Below are 19,661 nucleotides of genomic sequence, written 5' to 3'. Positions count from 1 at the left end.
TACCAATGCTGTCTCTACTATTCAAAACACTACCATTAGAAGCTTTTAGAAAATAAATAGAACTATACCTTCTACGGCAAGTAGTGGAAGCATGAAAAAATTTTGTATTAATATAAGTGCAGGTAAGCTAGAGTACTCTAAACTTTTGCTTCTATAAGACCTCCTCCATAAGCAACTGTTCTTTCAGAGCTTCTTGTAGGGATTGCTCCTTGGCTGCATGTAATACCCTGACTTTTTAAATCGTTTTAACTTCTTACTCAAGAAATTAATAGCCTTTTAAATCGGCCCAAAACAAAAAACCCTAAGCCTTCTTTGATGTGCCAAAGCCTTTAGGGCCTTTTTGCAAGCAAAAGCCCAAGACCACCTTCATTGGACGAGCGCTCGTCCAGGGACCACACCAAGCGCTTGTCTGAACCTCACGCCACCCTCGTGAAATTGTACTCTGAACACTTTGGCCATTTGTGAACAGTGCACGAGTGCTCGTATAAATAGTATACACGAGCGCTCGTTGACCATTTTTAGACCCTTGGTTAATACCCAAAAAGCACGCCTGAAAAGCATTTTTGGCTTTTGTAAACAATACACGAGCGCTCGTTTCTTTTTGACAAAATGCCCATTTTGCCCTCAGCTTCCTTCCCCTATAAATACCCCACCCCTATTCGACCCCAGTCTTCATTCTGCCCCTTGAGCCTTATAGAAACCCTATCACTTTATCATTTGAGTTTGTGTGAGCTTTGTGAGTAACCTTGGAGAAAGGAGCACTCTTGGGAGACTTGCTTGTTGAGGTAACTGTTATGCCAAATACTACCTAAATTAATAGGCAGTATTTGGTACATTTTACTTACAAGTGCACAAGATCAAACGATAGTATAGCAGGCAAATACGAGATCATTCCTACAAGGATTGGTAAATTATGCTTAGAATGTAATTTCCTATTTAATTAACGGGTTTAAAACAATTGTCACAGATTAAATATTATTAAAGAAATAAAATAAAAGAAATACTAAAACTAAAAATGATTAAGATTTTGAAATCCACCTCTAACAATGCTTAAATAAGATTAACAATATGCCAATATTTCAATTATATCTAAATATCCAATGTTTGTCAACCTAAGGGCATGATATCTACTTCTTGAACTATTAATTTTCCTAAATAACGAACTAGGTATGGTATCTACTCTAGTTCTTTTCTTTCCCAAAGGGCTTAGCATGGTATCTACTAAGTTGTTTTCTAAGGAAGCATAGATCTATGGAAATCGACAATCACACAGGCTTAGGGCATGGTATTTACTCCTGGTTCCCCAGGTTGATTAACCCAAGAATCTATGATTGGGTTCTTTTGTCACTTTATTAAGCCTATGACTCGGTCATCTAAATTGACTTAAATAACATAAATCCAAACACATGCATATGATCAAACATATTCATATGAAGAATTCAAGTAAACAGAAATTAATCAAATTAAACATCCAAAAGATAATTGTAGCAAAGGGGCCAATATTGTAATCCTAAACAAACATGATTAGGGCTTCAATCTAGCACTAAGTAAAATACTAACTGCATAACAAAAATAAAAGGTGGAAGAGAAGAAAAACCCAAACTCCTCTTGATCTAGCCTTTAGTTCTTTTTTTGGAGCTTGTGTCTGTTTCTCCAAACTTTTTTTTAGAGGCTTAGAGGTTTATTTATAGGCTTTGAAATACCCTAGAAGCCCTAGAGAACCTAGTAAAATCGAAGGTTTATTTCCTAGTACAAGTAGGATAAAGTAAACCTAAATTGAAGTGGAAAAGGACTCTTTTTGCATCTGGGCCATGCAAGTGCGCTAGATCCTTGTGTTGGGCGCTCGTGTGCATCCTGCAATCATGCCTAGTTTTATATGTGATCGAGCGCTGGTGCGCTCAGCCCTGGCTGTCTTGCGCTCGAGCCTAGATTGGGCTGCGATCGATCCTGTGGCTTACAACTTTTTCCTAATTTGTCTTTTAAGTCTGAAGCTTGCTAGAAACACTAGCTTTCTTCAAAAACCCTAAAAACATAAGAAAACACAAAAACAAAGCAAAACATCAAATAATAACAAAACGAAGAGCCTAACATATTTAAATTAAAGGGCTAAAATATGTATATTTTAGCACTTATCAGTAACCCCTTACACCCTTTTTGTGTTTTGTTGCTAGCTTAGTTGGTAATATCTAGAGCTTTTAAGCTTTCCCAAGTGTTGTTTTTACTCTCTTAATGTTATGATTTTAAAGAAGTTATGATACCCACTCTATTAGAAATGCTTTTGAAAAGCTTTCAACCCACCTTTGTTTTCTTTGAAGTTGCTTGACATTATGTTTTGCACTTGAAAGTGCCTATTTCTTAAGAAGAGGAAGAAATGTTTTCAAAGGCTTTTAAACACCTCTTTGATTCTTTGTGTTGTGTTTTCTTGTGGTATTTGTGTTTATTTTGAGTCTAGGAAGAGAAATACCAACCAATAGCTTTAGATAGAAGCCTAAGACCCATTTTAAAGGCTTTTGGCTGAACCATAGCTCCCTAGCCAAACGCTTGCCCTAGGGAACGAGTGCTCGCCCAGAGAACAGGTCACACATCCCCTTTGCCCAAAATGTGGTCCAAAGGTTTTAGCAGCCCTTTTTAGTTAGATGGACCCTCGTAGAATTCTCTAGTACAACTTACAACGATGAGTTGTGTTTCGTTATAGCAGGAGGGGTGTAAGTGATCTAATACAACTCGACAGCTCGCTCGATACCCGCTCGGTTAAGCTCGACCTGAACTAGAGCTCGACATTGTACAAGCCCGCTCATTACTGTTAAAACCCACTTGATTAGTTAGTGATACATACTCGACTCGCTCAATCAAACTCGATGGGGACTCGTGAGCTCGACTCGTTTAAGACTTTAACCGGCTCGTTAGCACGACTCGTTAGCTCGTTCATATATATATATATATATATATATATATGTATGTATGTTAGTAATTAAATAATATATGTTATATGAATTATTTAATATTTATGTATATGTATTAGTTGAGATACTAACTAGTTAGTTCATAAATGAACATATCATCTAGTTAATCAATATATATTAAGTAAATATAATTAAGTACATGTTTCTCAATACTTCTATGTATATTATTTATTTTATTATACATGTGTGTTATATATTATTATTAACATACTAACTAGTAACTAGTTAGTTAATAAACTAACATATTAGCCAAGTTAATATATATTAAATTACTAACTTAGTATAATCAACTATAGGTTATTTTGACAAAGAAAAAATTATATGTTACTTAATATTTGTATGACGATTATATATATGAATATATAATATACATACTTGTTAGTTAATATATATGTTACTAACTTTGTATTACTAAATAAGTTAATCATTTCCCTTTTACAAAAACAAAAATAAAGTAAGTTAATCAACACAAGTTACATAAATAGTAACTAATATGAAATATTATGACATGGTTAAGTTGTTAACTAATTAAATCTATAACTATATTGAATAGTTAATATACAAGAAAATATTAACAAATTATACATATATGATATGACATAAGTTATAAGTATACAAGTTCATACTAATACAATAATTTAAGTACCTAAAGACTTAGTTCAAATGTATGTTATAAACTTATAAGTCATTATAAATTATACTTACACGTATATACAAACGTTTTTTTTAACCATTTTCTCTTAATTTCTTAGCCATTTTTTTTGGAGAAAAACATAACATTTCATTCAATAATACCACGAGCATAAAACTCTTACATCACAGAGCAAAGCTCTGAAGCAATCACATCATAAAGTTATAAGATTACCAGATTTAGTACAAGATTTGAGACGGCCAATCCGCTAACCCATGACTAAAATCAGATTTAATACTAGATCTGTGACAGACAAATTCAATCAAATGTGTGGATAGCAATTATTCCTCGACCCTGAGAGTGGAAAGACTCTCATGCCGAAACTCTTCCTCCTCAACCCGAAGACTAGGATGATGATCACATCCACAATCCAAAGGCCTGGACCAAAACTAATTAATCCGAAGGCGACATAGATCGAGTGAGAGGGGAAAGAGCCTTATTACAAACTGAACAAAACATGAAAATTAAACAATACAGGGAAAAAACACACGCCAAAACACAAATACATCTTAAAGAAGCAACATAATAGGGAAATAAAACAAGAAAAAAACCGCACACTTCGATCACGCACACGCCGGGAATCGAAAACTGAAGGGGTGTTGGAAGCTCATCGCAGCGAGGACGCGTCGAAAGGCCCAACAGTGGATGGTGGTCAGCGAACAAGCGCGGAGAAGACCGGCAAAACAGGACCTGAAAACAACCACAAACAAGAAAAAAAGAAAAAACAACAAGGAGCCACCAAAACAGGGAAAAAGAGCACAAAGTCGGAAGACGGTAGCCGGAAGGGAGCCGGACCAGTGCAGGTCGGAAATTGCCGCGTAAGGGGCGTGGGAGCTCGACGCAGTGGAGACGCATGAAAGAAATCCCTAATAGTGGGCAGTGAAGCGGCGACACTGGTCGGCGGCGACCACAGACAAAATCCGAACCCACAAAGAGCCAAAACAAGGCCAAGGAGCCCGCTGCAGAAAATGAAGGGGGAAAGGAGCGGCAAGGAAGAGGAAGAGAGGAGGCATGGGGGCTAGGGCATCAGGTAAATAGCTAGCAACGAAGCGAGGAGGGAGGCTACCAAATAGCCAACCCTCCTCCCCTATGTGGCTGAAGGGTTTCGCTTTTCTCTCTGGCGGCTAGAGAGAAAAGAGATGGCTAGGGTTTCTTATTCAGTATATTAAACTGGCATGTATGTAATTTCTTAGCCATTTTTTAAACCATTGTTTTTTACCAATTTTTAAACCGACTTTGTTTTACACATAAACAATTGTTTAACCATTTCTTTCTTACTAAAAAACGACGTAGTTTTGCACTCTTAAAAAGTGATGGGTTCATTAATGTTAAAAAATTATGTCTTAAAAAACCAGTTTAGCCTTTAAAAAAAATGAATTCGCGCCACACGTCGCAATTTATTAAAAAAAAAAAAATCAATAGTATTCAATTCGTAGCATTAAACCATTAAAAATCGAATCAATACTATGCTATCTAGTATCTTCGTATCTTCTTCAACCTTCAATTTTTGAAAGTCTCATAGTTCAAAATGGAAAAACAAAAATTATTAAATGATCCAAAGATGGAAAGTCTCAATCGAAAATTATCCTCTTTTCCAATTTCATGATTTTCCAACTCATGGTTCAAGTCCTTAAATCATTCCATAAAGGATCAGTCATAAAAAGTGTTAATAAAGTATAATTTTAAAAAACTCACTCAGCCACTTGCATTAAAATTTTTTATTTGAATGTCATGAATTATTGAATTTTCATATATGAGGAGTATAACCAATTATTCACCTAGTATAAGCGTTAGATCAATATAAGAAATTACTATCTAGATAGTGTTCAAAAAACAATTACTCTTTAGACAATATTTAAATAAAGGGAAATTATTTCAAAACACCTTGGGTAAGCACGCCAAAATTTTTTTGTCACTAAGTTTTTTTTTTTTCTTCGACAATTTACTCCCTGTGTCAATCGAAATGCCAAGAAAATCCTTATCGTCAAATTTTTTTAACTGCCGTTAGATTCGTTGAAACACACCGTTTTGACACATCAGCATAATAATTTTTTGTTAATTTAATTAAAAAATTAATTAATTAATTTTTTTTTTTAAAAAATAAATAATAGAAGGGGTGGCCGGAAGCCACCCTTGGCCACCCCAAGGGGCTGGGCAACCACCCCCGAGGTGGTTTTAGGTGGCCCATAGGCCACCCCTAGCCACCCAAGAGGTGGTTGCTAGCCACCCCTAGGGTTTAGGGGTGGCCCAAACAGCCCTTGGGGTGGCTCGCGGCCACCTCTTGGGTTTAAGGTTGGCTTGCGGGCCACCCCTAACCACCCATGGGAGCAACCCCTAGATGGTTTGTGGTGGCCAAATGGTGCGTTTCAACCAATCTAACGGCAGTTAAAAAAAATTTGATGGTAGGAATTTTCTTGGCATTTCGATTAACCCATGGAGTAAATTGTAGAAAAAAAAAAAAACTTAGGGATAAAAAATGTTGGCGTGCTTACCCAATGTGTTTTGATATAATTTTCCTTGAATAAATAAAAAAAATGTCTCATTTAAATAAATAAGTAAATACAGATATTACTTTTTAATGGTATTACCATTAACTATTAACTTAATAATTTTTTTTTTAAAATACTTTAATGTCATTAATTAATCAAAATAGTTCCCATTATAGTAATTTTTTAAAAATACTACCAAGTTAATAATAGTTAATGCCAAAAAGCAAAACCGGTGCTAATTAATGATTTATATTTAAATCACCTAAATTATCGTGAAAACGCACTAAAGTGTTCGATTTTTTTTTTTATTAAATGTGAGCTGTTGATGTGTGATTGTGGGTTACAATTATACGGCATAAATTCACAAGGAAATAACCTCATGTCCCGCATGTCCATCACTGCATGAAGATCAAACGATTTTCATTTAATCATCAACTAAGATCTTTTATTTTATAGTTAGTATCAATCTTACATATATATATATATATATATATATAGACTAGTTTTTTTTTTTTTTTTGTCATAAAATGTAGTAGACTAGTTAGTATATATTCTAACATATGAAATTGTTAATATTAGTTTTTTTTTCTTCAACATATTGAATTTTGAAAAAAAATAAAATAAATTATAAACAATTAAGCAATTTATACTAACACAATTATAAATTAAATCTTTTTTTTTTTTCAACCCTAAGTCCCTAATTGGCTAATTATACTAAAAAGATAATTAAATTTAAACATTTAAAGATATTAAACAATTTAAACCATTTTTTTTTTAAAAAAAACAAAATACATTTAAAGCTTAGTGATGTGTGACATGTCTGAAGTGAGTGAGTTATAGGCTTATAGCTATATATACAGCACTTTGTATATTGGAATGCATACTGTCCTCCATAAATTTCAACAACTAGGATTTAATCAAAATTTGATGTACGTTCAGGATGATTGCATCGAATTACAAAGCGTAGATCTCACAATAACGCGTGTATAGGAGATTAAATTTTAAAGAAGTTTCGATTTTTGAATGGCTCACATGTGGGCCCATGAGGGAGAAAATCCCTCATTTCTGGGTGTCAACCTGGCCGTTCAATTTTCTAATCTTCCAATCGTAACCTTTTGTTTCAGAATATGGAATACAGCTATAAAACACTTTGTCTAAAGGAAATTATATGGTGCTTTAATTTTTTATAGAATCTCTTTATTTGATATAATCTGACGACTTAAAATTAATTAATAAATACTAAACGGTGAGGATCAACTTATATGTCGATTTTATATGTGAATACATGTAGGAAAAAAAATCAGCAACTCTGTCTCTCGTCGTGAACAACGTGAAGTACTCACACGATTTTTGAAGCAATTAATGCCTTGCATTCAATGCAATGACTCCCTTTTAACTACTTGTTATCAAAGAAAGGAAATTCAATGGTTTGATTTTCATTCTAGGGTTTCTAGCATTTCATCTAATGGCTTCTAAGCCATCTAAACAATTTGGTTTTGAGATTCTAAGGGGTTTCAAAACCTTTCTCGCCAAGTTAGAACCAGACGGCCAAAAGATAATACATAAAGGAAGGATTACCTATCCCATCTCGCCGCCATTTATCTGATTTTGTACCTTTCTCTCCTCACACACGCCAATGGAAGAGGCAAACAAAACTCTTTATCTGATTAATATGTTACTCATCATCGTCATTCGTCAGTACAACTTTCAGTCTATTGATTTGGTTTATTTAGGCGTGGCTGTTTCTTGTTTCCCCATTTGGCTAGTCCCTTATTATGCTCTCAATTTTCTTCCACACAAAATTGAGAGGAAGAGTATTCTGAATGGTCTGAATCGAGAACCCCCACAATATCTCTCGATTCTTCAAGAAGACTTCAAGCTGCAGTTATGTTAAATTTTTTCTTTGATTTTCGTATCATTTTATTTCTAGTTGGAGTTCAATTTTCAGTATATCTAAGCTCGAATGTTAACGTGATTTTTTAATTTTCAATCTTTCAGGGATAGCTGTTAAAATTTTCCCTCTTTGATCCTAATTGTCGAATCTGCAACTGCAAGCCACAAACCTACATCCAGATACAACAACATACTGACTCTGTCACTCTAAGGTTATTCTCATTTGTTATGAAATTTGTAGTTGTTTTAATGTATGAATTGAAATTTGGAAAGTGGGTTTTGGTCAAATCTTTAAAATTTCTTGATTGATGCCGGTCTTTTTTGTTCAAGTTCTTGTTTGAAATTCTACATGGTTTTAATTTTTATTATTATGTTTTTGAAATCGGTGGGATGATGTTCTTGAATTATTTCTGATGTCAATTGTTTCTAGGATCTGTTTGAATGATGCCTTTTTTATTTGGGTCCAAGAAGTTGTTTTACATAATTTTGAGAGAACGAATATCAATTTTTAATGTGTTTCTGATCTGTTTTTCATTAGGAACTAGGATGTAATGATATTTTATATCCTTGTCAGACCCAGTTATTCGAAGATATGTTCTAACATTTATCTTTAAACATTTATGCTATGATTCTACTCTGATTTCTGCTAAATGATTTATGTTTTTGTTTATGCTCTGATTTATGCTTAATGTTTATGCTTTCTGGTTCATATTGTGAGTCAATTTTTGGTTCATCTTCTAGCCCTATCTTTTTCTAAGAATACAGACTATAATATCTTAGAAGAGATGGAGGAGGAACATGTGAACAACCTTGAACCAGTTGAGGTAGAAGAGTATGAAAATGAGGATTCATTATGTTACTGCTGTTGACCCAGAAAAAATTGGGGACTCGGTTGTTGATTCTGCCTCTAATGAAGTTGTTAATCAAGAAGATCCATTGGATGCTTATCATAAAAAGAAGAGGGAGAAACTTCTAAGGTTTGGAAAGATTGTACTGAGGTGAAAATAAATGGTGTGAACAAGCACCAATGTAATTGGTGTAAGAAGACATTCACCATATCCAAATCAAGTTGTACAAGTACGCTTGGTAGGCACTTGAGAAATTGTTTGTCATTCAATGGTGCCAAGAATAAGCAAAAGCTTTTGACAATTGATAGTAAAGAGGTTGATGGTGTGGGTACAATCTCTAATTTTAGCTATGATCAAAGGAAGTCAAGAGAGATGTGCTCCCATATGATGATGTTTCATGAGTACCCTTTTGCACTTGTGAAGCATGTTATTTTTAATAAGTTTGTTAAGACGCTAACGCCCTATTGGGAAAGAATTACTTGGGCTACTGCAAAGAAAGATTGTTTTACCACTTACAACAATGAGAAGCGAAAATTGGAGACTTTGTTGAAAGGGGTTCAATAAATTAACATCACAACCGACATGTGGACTTCACGTCAAAAGTCTTCAGATATGGTAGTAACTTGTCGTTACATTGATTCCGAGTGGTGTGTAAATAGGCGTGTGTGCTGAATTTTTTCAATGTTCCGCCACCACACTCCGGGTATTTTATCGTAGATGCACCATAGAAAAGTTTTCAAGAATGGGGTATTGAGAATAAAATATCTTCAATTACGGTTGACAATGCAAAACCGAATGATACAACATTGAAGACCTTAAGAGATGTATTTAATTTAAGAAAGATTTTGCCGGTTGATGGTAAATTGTTTCATGTGCATTGTTGTGCCCACATTAATTTGTTGGTGCAAGATGGACTTAGTGAGGTAACTATGATAGTTGACCATATAAGGGATGGAATTAAGTACTTGGTTGCATCGGAGGGAAGGTTGCTTAAATTTGCTGAAATTGCAAAGTGATTGCAATTGCCTTCCAAAAAATTATTCTTTGATGTACCCGCTTGGTAGAATAGTACATATTTGATGTTGGTTACAGCACTTGAGTTCAAAGAGGCATTTCCCATGTATTCATACATGGATTCTTGTTTTCAATGGTTGCCATTAGATGAAGATTGGAAACAAATTGAGAATGTGTGCCAATTATTGGGGGTCTTCAACCAAGTAACAAACATTGTATCGGGAAGTGACTACCCTACTTCCAACTTATTCCTCTCTCAAGTGTGGAGGATGAAAGACATCTTGAATACAAAGTGTAGAGATCCGAATGAGTACATTCAATCAATGGCACGTAAAATGAATGTGAAGTTTGAGAAGTATTGGGGAGAGTTCAACTTATTAATGGGAGTTGTTGTTGTGTTGGACCCAAGGTATAAGATGACTTTGATACGATTTTGTTACCCTATAATCTACCGAGATGGGAATGCTAAAACGAATATCGATCTTCTCATTTCAGTTTTGAATGAGTTGTATAACGACTATGTTTTAGAATATAACTCAAATATTATGGAACAAAATTCACAATGCAATGCTCCAAAGAGCTCTTCAAGTAGTGGTTCGGTTAGTGCGGCCAATGTCCAAAGTGGTGTGGATTTGTATGACTCATTTGTCCGAAGCGCTGAAACATTGTAGCAGCCCATTAAAACATAATTGCAAGTATATTTGGAGGTGAATGTACTCATTTGTGAAAAGGGTGTTGAGTTTAATGCATTAGGTTGGTTTTAAGCAAATGCACTTAAGTATCGCATTTTGTCTATTTTGGCCAAGGATGTATTGTCAACTCCAATTACCACTGTGAGTTCAAAGTCCACATTTACTGCTGGTGGAAGGATAATTAATCCTTACAGAGCTTCATTATCTCCAGAAACTGTGCAAATGTTGGTATGTGGGGAAGATTGGGTCAGGGAATTAGATAGGCTAAAAAGGACGAGTGATGTGAGTATTAATTATGTTTTGTGAAAATTGTTATTTTCATTTGAAGTTACAAGGTACTACCCATATTTTTCTAATTCTATTTTTTTTACCTTAGGTGGAAGATGACATGGTGGAGATTACCTTACCAATGATACCCTAACTCTTTACTTTTGTTACTGTCAGACAAATTGTTAATTAAGTTTTAAAACTATTTTCAATTTGTAATATAAATGCACTGCTACCACTATGTATTTGGTTCGGAAATTTTGATGAACAATATGATTTTGTTGGAGTCTTGAAGCTCTTTTTTGTGAGATAATGTATGACTTCCTATTTAATAATTATCGCATATTTTTCATTTACAAAATACTAAATATATATTGTTTTTTTAAAACCCTAGGTGAAGGCTGGATGCTGAAATGGAGATTGACAGATTGTCTTACGACTCTTACCAACTTTACTTTTGCAACTTTACATTTGTATTAAGTTTTAGAGATGATAATATTATTGCATATTTGATGTTTGACTTCCTATTTGAAGATTTGTTGGCCAAAGTAGTTGCATATTTATTTATTAATTATTAATTGGATTTATCTTTTTAATCCAAAATACTATACATTATGGGTCTACAATGTTCCTCCAGATATTGGGTTTGGATACATTTGTTTTCTGCTAGGTATGTGGGAAAGTTGCTTAAAGGACAAACAGTTGGGGTCATTGGTGGGGGTCGTACTGGATCTGCTTATGCCAAAATGATGGTAATTCCTTATTTTCTAAAATTTCAAATTGAATCTATTAAATCCTTGTGTCAATTTGCCTCACCGAGTTGAATATGTTGGATGCCTAATGGCTAAGTTGATTAGTCCAGCAATCATCCATCAAGAGTCATCAAACTTGATTGCTAGAAATGATTGCTTTGAATCGTGGGTTTTTATAGCGTTTACAGTGAAGAAAGTTTATCATATATTTGTGTGCTGTTAACATAAAAAAGCCAATGTATCATAGATACTTGTCTTTTTGCAATCTGTTATATAACACAACATTGGGACAAGTATTAAATGATTTATGCTTTGGAAATCATACTAATTAAAAAGTTCCTCAATCCTTCAAGTCTTTTTACTTCTTACTTTTGGAAGGTTTTCATTTTGATGTTATCAAGGTTTCTTTCCTTGCTGATCTATACAATTTTTGAGTTGATTATGACTGTGACTAATCAACTTTGAATTAGAATATATTTTGCTTTGCTGATGGGAGTATATTTGTTCCACCATAACAGATTGAAGAACTCAAGATGAACCTAATTTACTATGATCTTTATCAACCCACACGCCTAGAAAAGTTTGTTACATGCATGTCTTAGTCAACCATTGATGTTAATAAGCTCTATACTCCTTTAGGCTCATGATTATATTATATGTTCCTAAATTGCAGCTTATGCTGAGTTCCTAAAAGCCAATGGTGAAAAACCAGTGACATGGAAAAGAGCTGCCTCCATGGAAGAGGTGCTCCGTGAGGCAAATGTGGTAGGAATCAATGCTGAGAATTTAATGAGCTTTCATTATCTGAAGTTGGATTTTAGGTTTAAGTAAAATCAGATGTGTTCGGCATTCTCTGTAGATAAGTCTTCATCCAGTCTTGGAGAAAACCACTTAATTATCATCTGGTCAACAACGAAAGACTCACAATAATAAAGAAGGTCAGATCTAAACGAACATTTTCTTTTTTGAGGTAACCTCCACACCTTTTGCCTCTTGAAATTAGGTTTAAAAGTTATCTTCAAGTGAATCAAGTCATATATTATTTCATCTATCATTGTTGTTGTATTAGGATGAAACCTATATGAAACATGGGCTTGTTGACATGAAGAATGCGATTGTGGTACCTCACATTGCTTCTGCTATAATTTCAAGGTAATATTGATGGAATGATCTTTTGCATATTTAATGGTTGATTATTTATTGGATCTATCTTTTTCATCCAAAATACTATACATTCTGGGTCTTTTTTTTTTTTTTTTTTTTTTTTGGTGTTGGTATGGAGGTGCCAGCACAGCAAGTTGAATCTCATCACTAGAATAGATTGAATAGATTTATTAGTCTGATAAGCTTTGAAAATTTGGCTCCATCTAATTTAGTTGCTTGACAATGTCAAATGTTGGAACTTGTGGCCTCTGTGTTGCAGGTTGCAGGTTGTATGTTACAAGTTGTTTGATTTTTGCATTTGTAGCTTGTAGGTTTCAATCTTGTGTTGTGTTTGCAGTTTTTATATTTGATTTGTAATTTGTAATTTGTAATTTGTAACTGGTGTAGACTATAGTGGTTGTGATGTACCAATACCATCATTGGAAATGCCTTGGATTTTTTCAATACATAAATTGAAGGCTTAGCCTTGAATTTATAAGGTTATATTTGTAAATTGTAATTGTTTAGAAGGGTTAAGTGAATGATAAAAGATATTGTAATCGTAAATTTGTTTGGTTTTACTTTTTGACAGTTTTGTAATGAATATGGGGCTAATGGAATTTGGTTAATTGTATTTGATTTTTTATTGTTTTTATTTCTAAATTCCAACGGTGAAACTTAGTTTTGAAAATTGGAATTGGATTTTTAAGAATTTAATTTCACGATTTTTTTTTTCCATTTCCATTTTTTTTTAATATTTAAACGAGCTGAGCGAGCCGAGCGCCCGATAAGACACTCGGCTCGGGTTGTGACCAGCTCGAGTTCGAGCTCGCACATGATTTTAATGTCAGCAAGCCGGGCTGAGCCCACCATTTAGGGCTCATCACGAGGCCGAGCTGAGCTCGGCTCGTCTACACAGTACATGTGAGCCGGTCCTGGACACCTCCAACTTGCCCGAGCTCGGCTCATTTATAGCCCTAAGCAGGGATTTGTGATGTTGAAAAACTTAAGCGAGCGTATGAGGTAAGTGACCACTTATGAACACTTTCCTTAAAAACATGGGATATGTCAGTTAACTGATTACGCGTATGATATGAGCATGTCTACTTTTTTGTAATAACTTGGTAACTATTTTAATAACTAGTTGATAAGATGCATCGTGTAACATGGTACATTGGTACGTGCGGAATAATGGCCATGAGCTTAATATATAGACTTCATTCTATGGTCAAGTGTGTGTGTATGAGCCTTGGATCCCGTGGTTTTTGTGACCGGCGTAGCCATTGCCAAATAGTTGGTCATTATAGGATGGACATCACTAGTAGCGTGGGCCACCCGAGGTCGGACTTGGTCGAGCTGCTATTGATGGACGGTAGCATATAATGGCTGCGGCACCGGCATTGTATTACAGGTCCCTCGGGATAGCGCCAACCTTGCTAAGAAGGGGTAATATATCAAGTATACCATAAATGAGAGTTATGACCTATAAAACACTAGTTTTTCTGCATTAAAATACTTGAGCGATTGCCGTTGAGAGTACATCACCCTTTATCAAACTAAACGATATTTTCAAGGTGTATTAACCAAGACAACACCTCTTTTAAATGTTTACCAAAACAGCACGTTTATTTCTGCTTAATAATGAGCTTATGTTATACCAAATTGTGAGGTTTACTTACTAAGTCGTTAGACTTACGTTGTTATTACCTTTGTAGGAAGCTTGTCACTAGAATCCAGGAGTGACGCGATTGCCACCACAACTTTTCTATTAAGATCCCTCATAAAGTTATCAGGTTTGCCTTATATTACTGTTAGTTGCTCCATGTCTTTAATTTTAAGGATTATACTTGTACTAAAATGTTTATAGATTCTCAGATTTATTTCACATTCCTATGCATTAACTCTGATAATGCTTAGAGGGGCGATTCCTCATTTAGCCACAAGTTGGTTTAACTGGAATAATTGCCAGTAACCCTGCCAGGCTGGCCAAGGCTAGTTCTGGGGGCGTTACACCGCATTAGCCAGGGAATGAGGAAGGTTTTGTATTTAGGCAATTTCATTCATCAAAAGTTTAATCAGAGACTGTATCTTGCCAAAATGTTGATGATTCCAAACCTCGAAGGCCGATTTTGTGCTTTTCAACTTCTTGCTAAGAGAGAAAGCAGGAAAGCCATCGATATCAGGTAGCCACGCCATAACCACCACATCATGTCTAGATAAATCTCTAGTCCAAAAAGCTTCGAATCTGAAAGGTTTTAGAACTTATAGCTCTCAATCCCATCGACTGTTTGACGATGCTGGTAAGTACCCCTAGTAGACAAAAGTATAGGACAATGATCCGAGTTTGAAGTTGGCACATGATTAATTAGTGAATTAGGAAAGATGTGAACCAATTTATGATTGGCCAAACCTCTTTGCAATCTTTCTCTGATATTAGCACTACCAATCGATGATTACTCCAAGTGAATTTATTCCCTATAAAACCCAAGTCAATTAGTCCGTTCAAATCAACGAAATCGTCAAATAGTCGATGGGATTGCGAGCTATAGGTTCTTCCCCCAAGCTTCTCCGTAGGAGAAAGAATAGAGTTGAAATCTCCTAATAATAACCAAGAACCCCCAAATGAGTTACTAATATCTACTAATTGATCTAAAAAACCAGCATGTCTATGAAGCAAATAAGGTGCATAAACACAAGAAATCAATGAAGGATTGTACGGGGAGTCAAAATAGACTAAGCAAGAAAGCTGATGAGCATCCTAATTAACTCGTTCTATCTCCTCACCAGATTTCGGAGCACTAACCATGCCCCTACAATTTCAAAGCCAAAATTTTCATATATAGTTTCATAGATAAGTGGGGACTATTCCTCTCACCAGACGATCACAATCCCTATAAGTGATTCATAGATAGTCAGATAAATGATTCACATAATAAAAGCAGAGATTGGGAGAGCGGGGGGTGTGTGTAAGAGAGAGAGATCCACAACAGAAAATTTCATTGGGACTATTCCTGAGAGAAGGTGTGAGCAACCACGGCTGAAATATTAACAGTGGTGTTGGAACAAAGCAAGAAAGATTACCTTTCTCTTTAGGTGTATTTCTTCAACATCATCAGAAAAGATACTTCCAAGAAATCTACATAATCATCAGTTGATCCCTTACATGATGAAACTCAAGAATATGAACATCAGGGATATCAATAAAGACAAGGGAGAAATGGTAGAGGGGCAGTGTGGCTGGGAAGAACAAAAAAAGAAAGGAAAAGAACCAGATCTACAACAGATTTACAATCACATCTACAAATAGAGAAAAAATAGAGGTTGGGCGTGGTGGAGGAAGAGGAAAAACAAACTAAAGTTGCCATACAAGGCAGAGGAGAATCTCACAAGGCAGAGGAGAATCTCACAAGGAGGTGGTTAAGCCTCACATGGAGGTAAGTAACCTTCGCAAGGAGGTGGGTATGCCTCATGAGAAGGTGGGTCACGTGGAGGTAGGTAACCCGCGCAAGGAGGTGGGTAAGCCTCACGAGAAGGTGGGTCACCCTCGCAAGGAGGTGGGTAAGCCTCATGAGGAGGTGGGTTGATAAGTGCTAAAATATTCATATTTTCAACCCTTATCTTGCATGTTCTAATCCTTTGGTTGTATTTAATTAGACCATTTTATTTCATTTTTGTGTTTTTGATGTTTTTACATGCTTTTGGAAGAAAGTGAAGTAAAACCGGGTGATTTAGGCTCAAAAAGAGAAGATGGAAAAAATTGGAGCTCCCTGGTACTGCGATCAATCACAGGGTACCTGCGATCGAGCGCAATACTAGAGAAGATACTGCACGAGCCAGGCTAGGAGCGATCGAGCGCAAGCCAAAAGAACGATCGAACGCAGACCTGCGATCGAGCGCACACGGGTTGCGATCGATCGCACCCATGCGCAGGAGGCATCCCAAGTGGCGGCTAGAATGTCCCTATTTCCATATTAGGGTTTTTCAAACTCCAAATTGTAATAGGATTGAAACCCTACGAAATCCCTAGGGTTTACTACTTTTCCAAGGACTTCTAAAGCTTATAAATAGACTCCTAAGCCTTTAGAATAAACAGGCTTGGAGAAGGGAGAATAATAGGAGCTCTCAAGTCAAGTCTCGGGTTTATTCTTTCCTTTCTTTTCTTTTATTTTTGAAGATGTTTAACATCAACTTTATATGTAGGTAATTTATTTAGTAGGGCTAGATTGAAGCCCTAGTTATGTTAAATTAATATTTCAATATTGACGCCTTGTGATGATCATGTTGTGCTATTTAACTTGATTAATACCTGCTTGCATGAATTCCTCATATGTGTATGCATGATCAACATGTGCATGTGGTATGGACTCGTTAGTTAGATCAATTTGGATGACCGAGTCCTGGGTTTAACTTAAGTAACAAAAGAATCCACACCGCGATTCTTGGGTTAATCAACATGGGGAACCGGGAGTATACACCCATGCCCTAGGCCTCGTGTGTTTGTCGATTTTCATAGAACATATGTTTTTCTAAAGAACAACTTAGTATTTACCATGCTAAATCCTTTAGGAAAGAAAAGAGTTAGAGTATACACCCATGCCTAACTCGTTGCTTAGGGAAATCAATAGCTTAAGGAGTATACACCCATGCCCTTAGGTTGGCAAACATTAAATATGCATAACTTGATCAAAGCATTAGCATATTGATATATTAGCTTAATATAATTAGTGGTGGATATCAAAGCCCTACCCTTTGTTATCATCACTTCAACAATCAATCTTTATTTTGCTTTTGCTTAAGGAATCTATTTTTAAACATAAATTCAGCAATCTTCGTGGGAATGATCCTGTACTTACACCCTATACTACCATGTTGACCTTGTGCACTTGCAGGTAAAACATACAATTATTTACCTATTAATTTAGGTAGATTTTTGCACAACATGGGTATGCCTATCAAGAAGGTGGGTAAGCCTCACGAGGAGGTGGGTAGGCCTCCCGAGGAAGTAGTTGATCGTCGGAGCCAAGAAGTAGTAATTACACCTCTTGCTTTCATGTTTTATGACATTGAGACTCTAGTTTCCAATTTATGAAATCAAAACACAAGCTTTGATTATTTGTAAATTGAGAATGTCGTAGTATTTTTTGTCAAATAAATAAAAATAAAATAAAAATATATACCCTTTAGATTATTATTATTATTATTATTATTATTCAAAAAAATGGTTGGGGTTGAGGGTTGTCACTCAACCCAGCCATGGTTGCATGGCTGGGTGATATCCTAGTTGCAGTCACATGGCTGGGCTGTGTCAATTTATGCATTCCCCAACCTCTTTGCATTGGATTGTTGTCAAGAGAGTGTTGAGATATCTTAAAGGCAGTGTTGGTCATGGCCTATTCTATCGTAGAGGTTCTCTTAACTTAGAAGCCTTTGTGATTCTAATTGGGCTGGGGATCCGGATAGTAGACGATCCACCATGGGTATTTTTCTTGGGCCATGTCTTGTCTCATGGTGTGCCAAGAAACAACCCGTTACTGCTCATTCTAGCACAGAAGCATAATATCAAGCTATGGTATTTACTATAGCTGAGGTTTATTGGATTCGGATGTTACTTAAAGATCTACATGTTCCATTGACAATTCCACCTACGCTATGATGTGACAATACTGGTGCTCTTGCTCTTGCATCCAATCCGGTTTATCATGGTCGCACCAAGCACATTGATGTGGATTACCATTTCGTTAAGGAAAAAAGTTGTCAATAAGGATATCATTGCTTAATTTATTTCTACTCATGATGAGTTGGCTGAGATTTTCACTAAGGGTCTCACATCAGCTCAGTTTTCATTGCTATGTGACAAGCTTAAGATGGTTGAACCTCTTCTTAGCTTGAGTGGCAACTGTTAGAGATAAACCTTCTATTGAAGAGTTTGAATCATCAACCAAGTCATGAGCTCAGCCGCAGTTACCAAATCAGTTGCAACACTCAAATTCAAACCTTAGATAACATTATCTCATCTTGTATTTCACATTGATAACTATTAGAAAACTATCATGTATTTATTTTATGTATTGTAACTGTCAGATAAGTTTTATGTTAACTGTACAATTCTATATATTGGGTAATATACTTCACATTTTTGGCATTCAAGCCAAAACCTTTATTAAAACTTTCAAAAAACACAACCCAACATAACACACCCACCATAATACAAATCACCACAAACAAAGAGCATCTTGCTCATTCATAATATCTATAAAAATTCTATTTCTCCTCCTATTCTCTCTATTGCTCGAAAGACATTTTCTAACCACATAAGAGGATCGGTCCAACCTTTTAAGCTAACAACCAGAGAGGGAGAGAGAGAGTTTCGCATCTTATCTATATTATCTATGAAAACTCTTTCTTATTCTTACTCTTTCTACTGTTGGACATACATGTTCCAACATACAAGGGAGATTTGTCTAAACTTCCATGCATGGCATACATAAAGGGAGAAATAGTAAGTTTCTCATTTCATCCATATTATTCCCATATATTTTCCAATCTAAGGAAAAATCTAGAAAACAAATAGGGGAAAATACACTTTACCCCCAATGAAGTATCCACCCATTTTCGTTTTAACGTCCAATGTTTAAAAAGTGATACTTGACCCCCACAAAGTTTCAGATGTTAACGAAAAAGCCCATCCATTTATTTTGGCCGTCATTTTGGACGGAAACCAAGTCACATGTGTGGCACATGACACTTTTCAACCAAAAAAGTTCAGGTTAATTACTCTTTTTTTTTTTTTTTTTTCTCTCACCTAGGCTACAAGTCGTATCACAAATGGTACCTGAATTATGGGAAAAGATCAATTTGGTACCTCTGTTACATTCTGTTAGCCCAAACTAATGGACTGCCATGTATCAC

The 19,661-nt window shown here is 35.6% G+C and overlaps 1 pseudogene; it reads left to right on the top strand.

Annotated features, from left to right (window-relative positions):
* Positions 1 to 8,876: 8,876 nt before the first annotated feature.
* On the top strand, positions 8,877 to 13,381 carry LOC132162904 (glycerate dehydrogenase HPR, peroxisomal-like; annotated as a pseudogene).
* Positions 13,382 to 19,661: the final 6,280 nt, after the last annotated feature.

Source organism: Corylus avellana, chromosome ca10 (genome assembly GCF_901000735.1).
Source record: "Corylus avellana chromosome ca10, CavTom2PMs-1.0".
In the NCBI taxonomy this organism is placed as follows: domain Eukaryota; kingdom Viridiplantae; phylum Streptophyta; class Magnoliopsida; order Fagales; family Betulaceae; genus Corylus; species Corylus avellana.
Note: the sequence above shows the minus strand (reverse complement) of the source record. Positions and strands in the feature narration are given on the sequence as shown.